The sequence below is a fragment of the Abramis brama genome, assembly GCF_963993115.1.
Source record: "Abramis brama genome assembly, chromosome: 13".
Classification (NCBI taxonomy): domain Eukaryota; kingdom Metazoa; phylum Chordata; class Actinopteri; order Cypriniformes; family Leuciscidae; genus Abramis; species Abramis brama.
The window spans coordinates 37884452-37893911 of record NC_139975.1 but is presented as its reverse complement, the minus strand read 5'-3'; the positions used below and the strand labels follow the sequence as shown (position 1 = coordinate 37893911).

Sequence of the window (9460 nt, the reverse complement as noted above, 5' to 3'; positions counted from 1 at the left end):
GAAGGCCTCGTGGAGGAGGCGGGGCTGGAAGGCCTCGTGGAGGAGGAGGCGGGGCCGGAAGGCCTCGTGGAGGAGGCGGGGCTGGAAGGCCCCGCTGTGGTGACGGCAGGCCTTTTGGAGAAGGCGGGTGAAATACATCTACCTAAAAAAGGTAACTCCTACAGCTAACTACAAAGCTCTTAAAGCAACATTCCACTGTGTTTTAGTTAATTCGCTCACTTGCTGTCTACCAGAGAGTTAGATTAGGCAGGGACATATAATTTTTTTGTATTTGCATGCAACATCCCAGTTCAACATATCCCCCTATTAGCCTAATTCAATTGAAGTCGGAGGGGCCGACTAGCATGTAAGCTAAAGGCTAGTTGTCTCCAACTGAAATCATTAGCTTAGATTGGCCCAAGTACTCCTGTGATTTGGCCAAGCTAAGCTAATGATGTCAGTTGTTACAATGGAGTTTATTGCACACATAAGAAAGATTATGGTATGTACTGTATCCAACAACTTTTTCAGCAATTTTGCTGGGCAACTTCTCAACCGATTGATTTAGTTCTGATTGGGTGTTCATGATCATTTTTGTGGTAGGACATAGGTTACACATGAGGGTTTGTGTGTGTGTGTATGTGTGTGTGTGTGTGTGAGCGAGCAAGTGAGTGTGTGAATGTGTGCCTGTTTTAATGAACATGTATAAAAAGACATACCTAGATAGTCCTTAATTGTTTGCCATTCCATACTTAGTTTGACATCTGATTTCTTCAAAACCACAGGGTCAACAGGGAAGAGAAAGCGGAAGTCAGGCATGTTTTGCATTTGTCAGGTTTTTTTAATGATATTGTTATTTGTAATAAATTCTATGATGAGCAAGACCGTTTCTGAATTGTTTGCCTTTTTGCAGAGTGGATATATGTATTTTTCTATCCCACAGAGGCAGAAATGGATAAAAGCAAAAAACAAAAACAAAAAAGTAAGTTTAAATGAATTAATACATTTGCATTCAGACTTGATATTTGATCACTTTGATGTGAATGCTTGACCTGGATATGTTAATGATGTTGTTGTGTTCCTAATCTGAGTTTTGATGCCTTCAGATTGCTCCTACCACACAGGCCTGGGTATTTATCCAATTAGGAGTGCTCTGAAAGAAAGAGTGAGAAAGGTAAGACATGCATAACTGAACACCATACTACTCTTTATTTGTTCTATTTACGTCAAAATAAAGTCAAAATGTCAAGTTAAAATACCCGTCAATCACAGAAGTAAAGATGGCAAATAGTCAAATAATGTAAATATTGTATAAAGTATATACTACAGTCTCTTGACTAAAATACTTTAAATATCATGGTAAAACATGAAACAGGAAACATGGTGGTTGTTACCAAAGCCTGATGCAAAAAATGTGTAAGCATGTATTGTTGTTCCTGTCATAGGGCCAAACAGAATTACTTATTGACTGGGAGCCTTGTGCAGCATGGTATGTGTTTTACTATATGACAAATACAGAAATAAGATTGCTCTGACTCTCTATTTCACTCTCATTAACATTCCCAATCTAATAATTGAAATGTCACATGTAACGTCATTCTTTCCCTTCTGTTTTCAGTGGGAAACAGTGGACTCCTACTTGGGAGCCCAAGGAGTCATTTGTTTAAGCTTTTTAATTTTGTTAATTTTGTAATATATGTTGTTTTATTTATTTTTATTGTACATTCCATATTCACTAATGTTTTTTTATAGTAATTTTGTTATATTTCTATTCAAAATAAAGTGTTGTTTACAAGCCCTGAGTTGAAGATGGTAGATGTTCAACATTTTCTGCCATTTCAGAACTGGATAATTCAAGAATGCCTAACTCCATACAGAAACAGGTTCTTCTTTTGATATGTGGTTTATCAAGAGGTTAGTAAATTATTCAACTGAGCAAAATGTGTGCACAAATGGAAGCAGGACTCTTCATTCTCTCTATGAAGACTCTTCAATACATGCTGTAAGTCAGATGCAATTTATTGTCACAGATGAGGGATATGATAGACATATGATGTTAATTATTTAAAATGAATGTGCAATATCCATAATGGTCATCACAAACACGTTTTCAACCTGGCAGTTTCCAACATTCATACAATAGAAGGTGATGTAGTGTGATTATTTACAATATTTGATAATTTGTGATTGTTTTGGGGGGTTGTGTGTGTGATCGATTTAGCTGAAACTTTATATTCTTGGTGGTTTAAAAAATGACCTTACATCTGTCCCTTTACTGATGTTTTACCAGTCACTGCTCCTGATAGGCTGATGTGGTCCCACTCCATTATTTGGTTTCAGTTCCATCAGTGGTCCTTGGTAAGGTAGATAAGTAAGTGTTGTACTGTTTTGGACATCCTCAATTTTTTACTTTACCAACTTCTGTACACCCACTGGAAAATGTCAGCTGAGCATTACATATTTGCCCCCCCCAACCAGAAGCAAGCTGAAGAAGACGGTCTTTCTCGTGTCCCACTTCCCTGTAGAAGTACCTCTCCACTGTTTGGTCGTTGATCCTTGGTAAGCACATCTTTCACTTTCATTTCACAGCCACACAATATGTCTGTGAATGACTGTAGTAATTTAATAAGTAAGGGATCATGTGTAGAACGCCAGTCATTATAATGAAAATAACTCCCTACAAAGCGAACAGGTCTTGCTTCATTCTGAAGGGACTTATTTCCCAATAATGACTGGCATTTTGGCCATAAATCTATGTTTTTCCAATTTGATTTTTAGGCTCTCCTGTTATATTGTGGTGGTGAGACCGTAGAAGGACCCAAAAAGAAGACCCAAGACGATAAGAATGCTCCAGTGGACAATGGTGGTGGTGGTGGTGCCGCTTTTAGCACACGGCTGTCCAATCAAACAGCCTGTTAAGCCTAAACACAACTCCACACACCTGTCCACCTGTCATCTGCTTGCATCCCTGTACTTTCCATTAAATGTATATTCAATTCAATTTTTGCAAAATATTGAGATATTTTTGTCACTTTCATACATACATATGCATAGAGAAGACAATAATTGTGAGATACCTTTGTCACTTTCAAATAGACAACATTCAACAAAGTACAAATTAATTAAAAGAAGCAATGTCTGTAAATGAAATTAGTATGCATTACATTAATAAATATGGAATAGTTTTTAAATTTAGTATGTTAACAGTGTTTTATTGTTAAAGGTAGTTGTGCAGTTTGTGATCTGAGTTTATTTGATGGTTGTTGATGTTTACAGTCAAATAGATTATTCCCACTACTCCAGGTGTGCCCCCAATGTGTGTGGAGTGGACACTCTTCCTCTGATTGAATGTTCATGTATTGATAATCCATAGCATAAGTAACAATAAAAATTATTTCCTTCTAACAATGACTCGAATTACTGCGTAATTGGGTGATAACAATCTCATGATTCTTATGCATTATAATTCAATGCATATTATAAGGTTATGTAGTTTCATGCAGCCTGTTTATTGTTCTTTAGCCAAGCTGTGCAGGGTGTTGCCTAGCAACAGGGGTCAGAAGTACACATTTTTGATATATTTTGTATAATTACACTTTTAATCGTTTGTCATTGAATGATGTGGTTCATATAACATAATTGCACATGAGATGGACCAATAACCGTTATAATTATAAACCATATCTTAAACTAGAATAAACTAAAAACTAAACTAGAAAATATGACCGCCGCTCAGGCCTGCACTGGCTTTCCACAAAAATAAATTACGTGGAGCAATTTGGCTGTATTGCGTGTTTATGTATATACCTAAAAAAAGTAGTAGTATGTGCATGTCTGTCTGTGTGTGTGTGTGTATGTGTGTGTGTTTGTGTATGTGTGTGTGTGTGTGTGTCTGTGCGTGTATGTATGCGTGCGTACATGTGTGTGCGCGTGTGTGTTTGTGTGTGTGTGTCTGGCAACAGCACAACTTCCTGTGTTGCCACAAGCAACCACTGTTTCCCAGTAAACACAGAACGTTCCCCTAACGTTCCCATATGGTTCCCATTTGGTTATTTTTTTGGGAACCAAATAAGAACGTTCTGGGAAAGTTCCCTCCAGGTTATTATTTTAATATCATACGTTCGCAATACCTACATGATATGGCATAAATCCAGCAAAAAGTGCTCCCTAGTGGTTTATATCTCGTAGAAAACACTTGTGCTGAATATTATTACACCTATTTCTAAACATTTTGTTAACAATTACTACATTAAATATGCCTATAATGCATCCATAAAAACATTAAACATCACAGTAGTTTAAACACCGAAACAACAGCACTTAAATAGCCTATTAATAACTGCATATTAACATATTCACATACTGTATATGTGAAGCACTGTTAAATATATTGAAATACATTTTGTATATTTGAAATACATTTAAAAAATACTTAGTTAGAACATAAAGCTTATCAATTGTTCCTTGTGTTACTGTAAATTTGTGTATGAGAATGTTTAAAATTATTATATCATGTAGTTTTTACTATTTTGTTTCTACACCACGTTTACCTTTTCTAAAGGTAGACCTATATTATATTATAATGTAGCCTAAATGACTTCAAACATTGTTTTACATTTTCAATGCTTTCATATTCTCATTCCATTTACAGTTTGCGATGGCCACAGGCCTATCCACTTAATAATGTATCAAGTTTCAGTATATTTTAGCTGATAATCAAATAATTCACTCCATCAATTCAAAATTAATGTAAATGCTGCGTGACTTCTACGTGTTTTAATGGGCGCGCGCGCTGAACATTCGAGCCGCATTTGAACTGGAGCGGAGGGCGTTACCATGGAAACGAGGCAGCAACTCAACTGACAATCAGCGAAACTCCGTCTCTCACTGTTGTTTTAACTACTTTAAGGTAAGTTTAGTCCATAAAATTACACAAATAGTACATACAAATGTTTCTGATACTTTCTTTGATGTAAATGACTCGTTACCGTTGAATATTTAGTTTATAGAAATGGTTTAGTGTCTTCGCAAAAGTCCGTTAGCATCTCAACTGTTAGGCTAACTAAAGCCTTTAACTTAGTTACCTTTAGTAAAGGTAACGTTAATTTAGGTAAACTTGAGCTGTAGTTTTGTAAAGGTTTTGCTGACAATTGGTCAATGGATGAATGGAAATAAGCTAATTTATGTAATGTTAAAGAGGCTATATGCAACTTTTCCCCCAAAATAAACGTAACAATAGCCTTTTTATTTGACCATTTATGACTCAAACATCTCCTGATGAGCATACTGACACCTTGTCCGCTCACAGTGGGTGCACCTATAAGCCTGTATCCTATTTTTCCTATTTTCTGTCGGGTCGGATTTTTCGCGCGCTGTCTGCGGATGTGACGTCAAGCGCGTTCATGTTAAACGTTTCAGATCACTCTGCCACCACCGCTAGTCAGCAAACAAACTTAGTTTCTCAAACAATATATGTATTTGACTGTTCTTACCTCTGTAAACATAATGTTGACTTCTTTGCAGCGGATGACTTGTGAAGTGTGCACGTACGAGAGCGAGCAGAAAGGAAGAGCAGTTCCGTTTTTTGGCCACAGGTGTCAGTCGCGAGTTTAAATTTCAGAAAATCGCATGTAGCCTCTTTAACCTAAAAGTATGCACTGTATGGTAAATTCAGTTATCACGTGACGTCACAACATTACGCCCACCTGGAGGGCAAAATAAGGCTTTCCTCCACTGCCCAGTCATTTTTATCAGGTTTGTAGTTAGTATTAAGGTAGTAAAACAGTGTTATTAAAAGATCAAATTCAATATACCGCTTATTCATGATGCATACTTTGTACAGGTAAGCAGATGAACACAGAACAAATTATTTATAACATAATAATATTGTTTGTCTTTTACAGTATTGTTTGCCATCTAGTCCTGATCACAGAGTTTAGCTCCAAACCCAGTTAAGCAGACCTGAGCAGCTGATCCAGGACCACCAGAAACTCTGCAGGACTTTGGTCTGGACACCAGTGTTGTAAGTTCAGAATATATTGCAGGAGATCTCAACATTGTCTCTCAAGGTCCACTTACATGCAGAGCTTTACTCCAACCTAGTCCAGCACACCTGAACAAGCTAATCAAGGTGCATAACTCTGGGTGCATATCACTCAGGTCTCTAGCTCAGTAGTCAGTGGTTAAAGGCCGTCTTAATCACAAAATCCTTACAGTGCACTGAAACATTCGCTTCCTAAAAACTCACTATGATAACAGAAGTTCTGAAGCTCAAAACTTTATCACAAGAGACAGTTCGCTACAAAATGACATGTGATAGCTGATTTTAAAACATTAACCAATATTATATTTCAGCATAAACATACGTCACTAGACAGGTAAAGCCGAGTTCAGACTGCACGATTTTCAAAGTAGTCGGGTCACTGTTCTTTTCACACTGCGTGACTATCTGGGGTAACATTCAGTTGCTGGTGTGTTCACACTGCACGATGCATCGGCGACAGGAGGTTTCACACTGCATGACTTTCAGGAGGAAGAATCGGCGACAACTTCTGTCTGGTCCGCAAACTACGTTTCGCAACCAAACACACGCGAGAAGTGATAAGGAAATAGCGCAAAATCCCGCGTGCGTAAGACCGCAGTTCTCACGCGAGACTGAAATTGTTATTAAAAATGATAGCCTGCAAGAAGCTTGCGATCCAAATTGTCTGTGCACTGATTTGCAGCGAAAAGGAGAAAAAGAAAAACATATTATGTATGAGGAAATGGTTAGGAAGACGAGGGGAGCAAGGACTGTGTGTTCTGCAAAGAGAGTTGGGGGCAAATAAATCATTTTGCAATGTGCTGCTGTTGCTGCTGGTCAAGCAAATGTTTGTGCTTTGTTTCTGTTTGATATAATTGTAAATATATCTATTAAAATACTGATATTCTGGTCTATAACTCCTCCCCGAACTCCCAGCTGCTCTGTATCTTGCTCTCTCATTGTCGGTCATCGCCGATGTAGTTTTCAGTCAGAACCAAGCGGCAACCTCCCCGTCTCTCTCTTGAAACCAACACGGAAGTGAGTTAAACTGCAATTCGTTGACTGGCCGCTTGAGGCTGATGTCAAAAGTGAGTCACATCTGTATCTCCCCCATGTGAAAATGCCAAATTTTACAGCAGAAAAAAACGTGTTTACAGCCTGGTGTCTGTATGTGGCTTTGGTCTATACAGCTATTTTTGCCCTTCATGACAACTGTGAGGGGGGTGATTTTTTTTATAACTCATCCGTTTAGTTGATTAATATTTAAAGTTCTGCATAATTAAGGGTGTGGCCACTTGAGTGACAGGTGGGTTGTCGCTGATGTCAATGCTAGCCGCTTGTCTGTTGTTACTAGCCGTCACTTCACCTCAGCAAGTGTTAGCTGTTGAACTTGCCATCTCTGCCGTGTTTGTGCTTTTTTTTCGGGATTATTTCATACAATTGAATACACCCATTAAGTAACGTTACTTCGCCCACGGCTTAGGATTGTTGTCGTCGAGTATCGTTCGAGAGAACAACCAGTGCTGTATTTCAGTTTTCCTCTGTGAACGTGCACTAATGGATGTCTGACAATTTCGTTGCTTTTTGGAGTTTTCAGATTTAAAAACGTCAATAAAGGCTCGTTCGTTCTGCTCTCACGGAACAGATATAGATTATAATATGCTTATGTAACGTTACCGTCAGATGAAATCATGCAGGCGTCGGCGCTTTCTCCGTCCATGCTATAAATGCACATCCATCAGTGTTTCCTTTAGGATTTTTTTTAGCAGTGGGGGCAGGTCTGTCCGAAACAACCTCTAAATAATTTTTTTGAAACACTACAATATGGTTTGATTATAGTTTATTGCTAACATGAACCATGAGCAACACATGTTAATGAATGTATTCATCTTTATTAATCTTAATAAAAATACAGCTGTTTATTGTTTGTTCATGTTAGTTCACAGTGCATTAACTAAATGTTAACAAATACAACTTTTGATTTCAATAATGTAGGCTATTAAATGTTGAAATGAACATTAGCAAATATTAATACATTCTGTAGAAGTGCAGTTTATTAAAAGTTAATGTTAACTAATGTAGTTATAACTAGAGTTTAATAAATGGAACCTTATTGTAAAGTGTTACCGATCTGTTATACACCGATTCAGACGTCTCGTGAGTTCAGTGTTGGACAGATCAGTCGTTCATTAAAACGTGGAACCTTGCTTCGCAAAGAGAGTGCTCGCGCGCACGCGACCAGAGGTTCTGCGCTCTCGCTCTCTCTCTCGTTCTTTTAAACATGCGCCCAGCTGTCACAAGCGCAGCAGTTTATCTACATTACACACCGGTCAAATAAGACTTTGGCGGGACAAAAATTCACAAAAAATCTTCGATCGGGTCAGTCGCACAAGTGAATACACAGAAATACACAGAAATATTTAGGCGCAAATGCGAGTGAAATGGTCGCACTGTAGAGCCCTAACGTTACCGTGGCGGCAAAAATGTTGCCGTGGCGGGTCGCCATTAACTAATCAACATAGAGGAAACACTGTCCATGAATGAGCGCGGATTTTCTAGCGCATTTACTTGAACTTCATAGGCAATATATCTATAACCCATTTGAGAGGCGGCCAAAATCAGAATTTAAAATGGACTGAATAAGCTCTCTACGAACTTGACGAGCGATGCCGTGCTGACGGACCATAAGAAAGAGTGACTGACATGTGCACTTAAATCACTGTCACACACACACACTCAGAGTAATATTAAGTTACTGCATAATACATTTTCAACTATCGTTAGCAGAATAGTACAGAATCACAATACACAGTCTCACTTGTAGCCGTGTCTTTTAAATATTATAATATTTCGAAGGGCAAAAACAGGAAATGAAGCTAGCGCAAGTTCTGCCAGGAAGACTCAATCGTTCGCATCATGTATTACCTTCTCTCCTATCCAATCATATCCTTATAGCCAGTATAAAAGGGTGGTACTTACTCATGTCTGAGTTCGCAGATGCTGTCGCTTCAACCAGTTCGCACAAACGACACCGGCGTTCACTCAAATCAAATCAAATCAAATCAAGTATATTTGTATAGCGCTTTTCACAATACAGATTGTATCAAAGCAGCTTCACAGTATTAAAATAAAATAATACAACAAAGTTTGTTTCTAGTGGAATTTATTGATTGATAGAATAAAATTAAATATCCCCAAAATATCCCCAACTGAGCAAGCCAAAGGCAACAGTGGCAAGGAACCGAAAAAACTCCATCAAGCGGCCTAATGGTGTCCTAAAACTCCATCAGGTGACCTAATGGAGAAAAAAAAAAAACCTTGGGAGAACCCAGGCTCAGTCGGGGCCAGTTCTCCTCTGGCATTTATGAACTAGAGGCCGGATTGTAGTTTGAACTGTAAGATTAACAATATTATATGAATGCCTGGCTGAAAAGATGCGTCTTTAATCTAGTTTTAAAC

General features: G+C 38.2%; 1 long non-coding RNA gene across 1 annotated transcript; it reads left to right on the top strand.

The window, feature by feature from the left end:
- Positions 1-834: 834 nt before the first annotated feature.
- LOC311095540 lies at positions 835-3382 on the top strand. The gene is made up of 6 exons (XR_014608856.1): positions 835-961; positions 1086-1153; positions 1425-1468; positions 1598-2350; positions 2458-2538; positions 2758-3382. It is a non-coding gene; the product is annotated as an uncharacterized lncRNA (long non-coding RNA).
- Positions 3383-9460: the final 6078 nt, after the last annotated feature.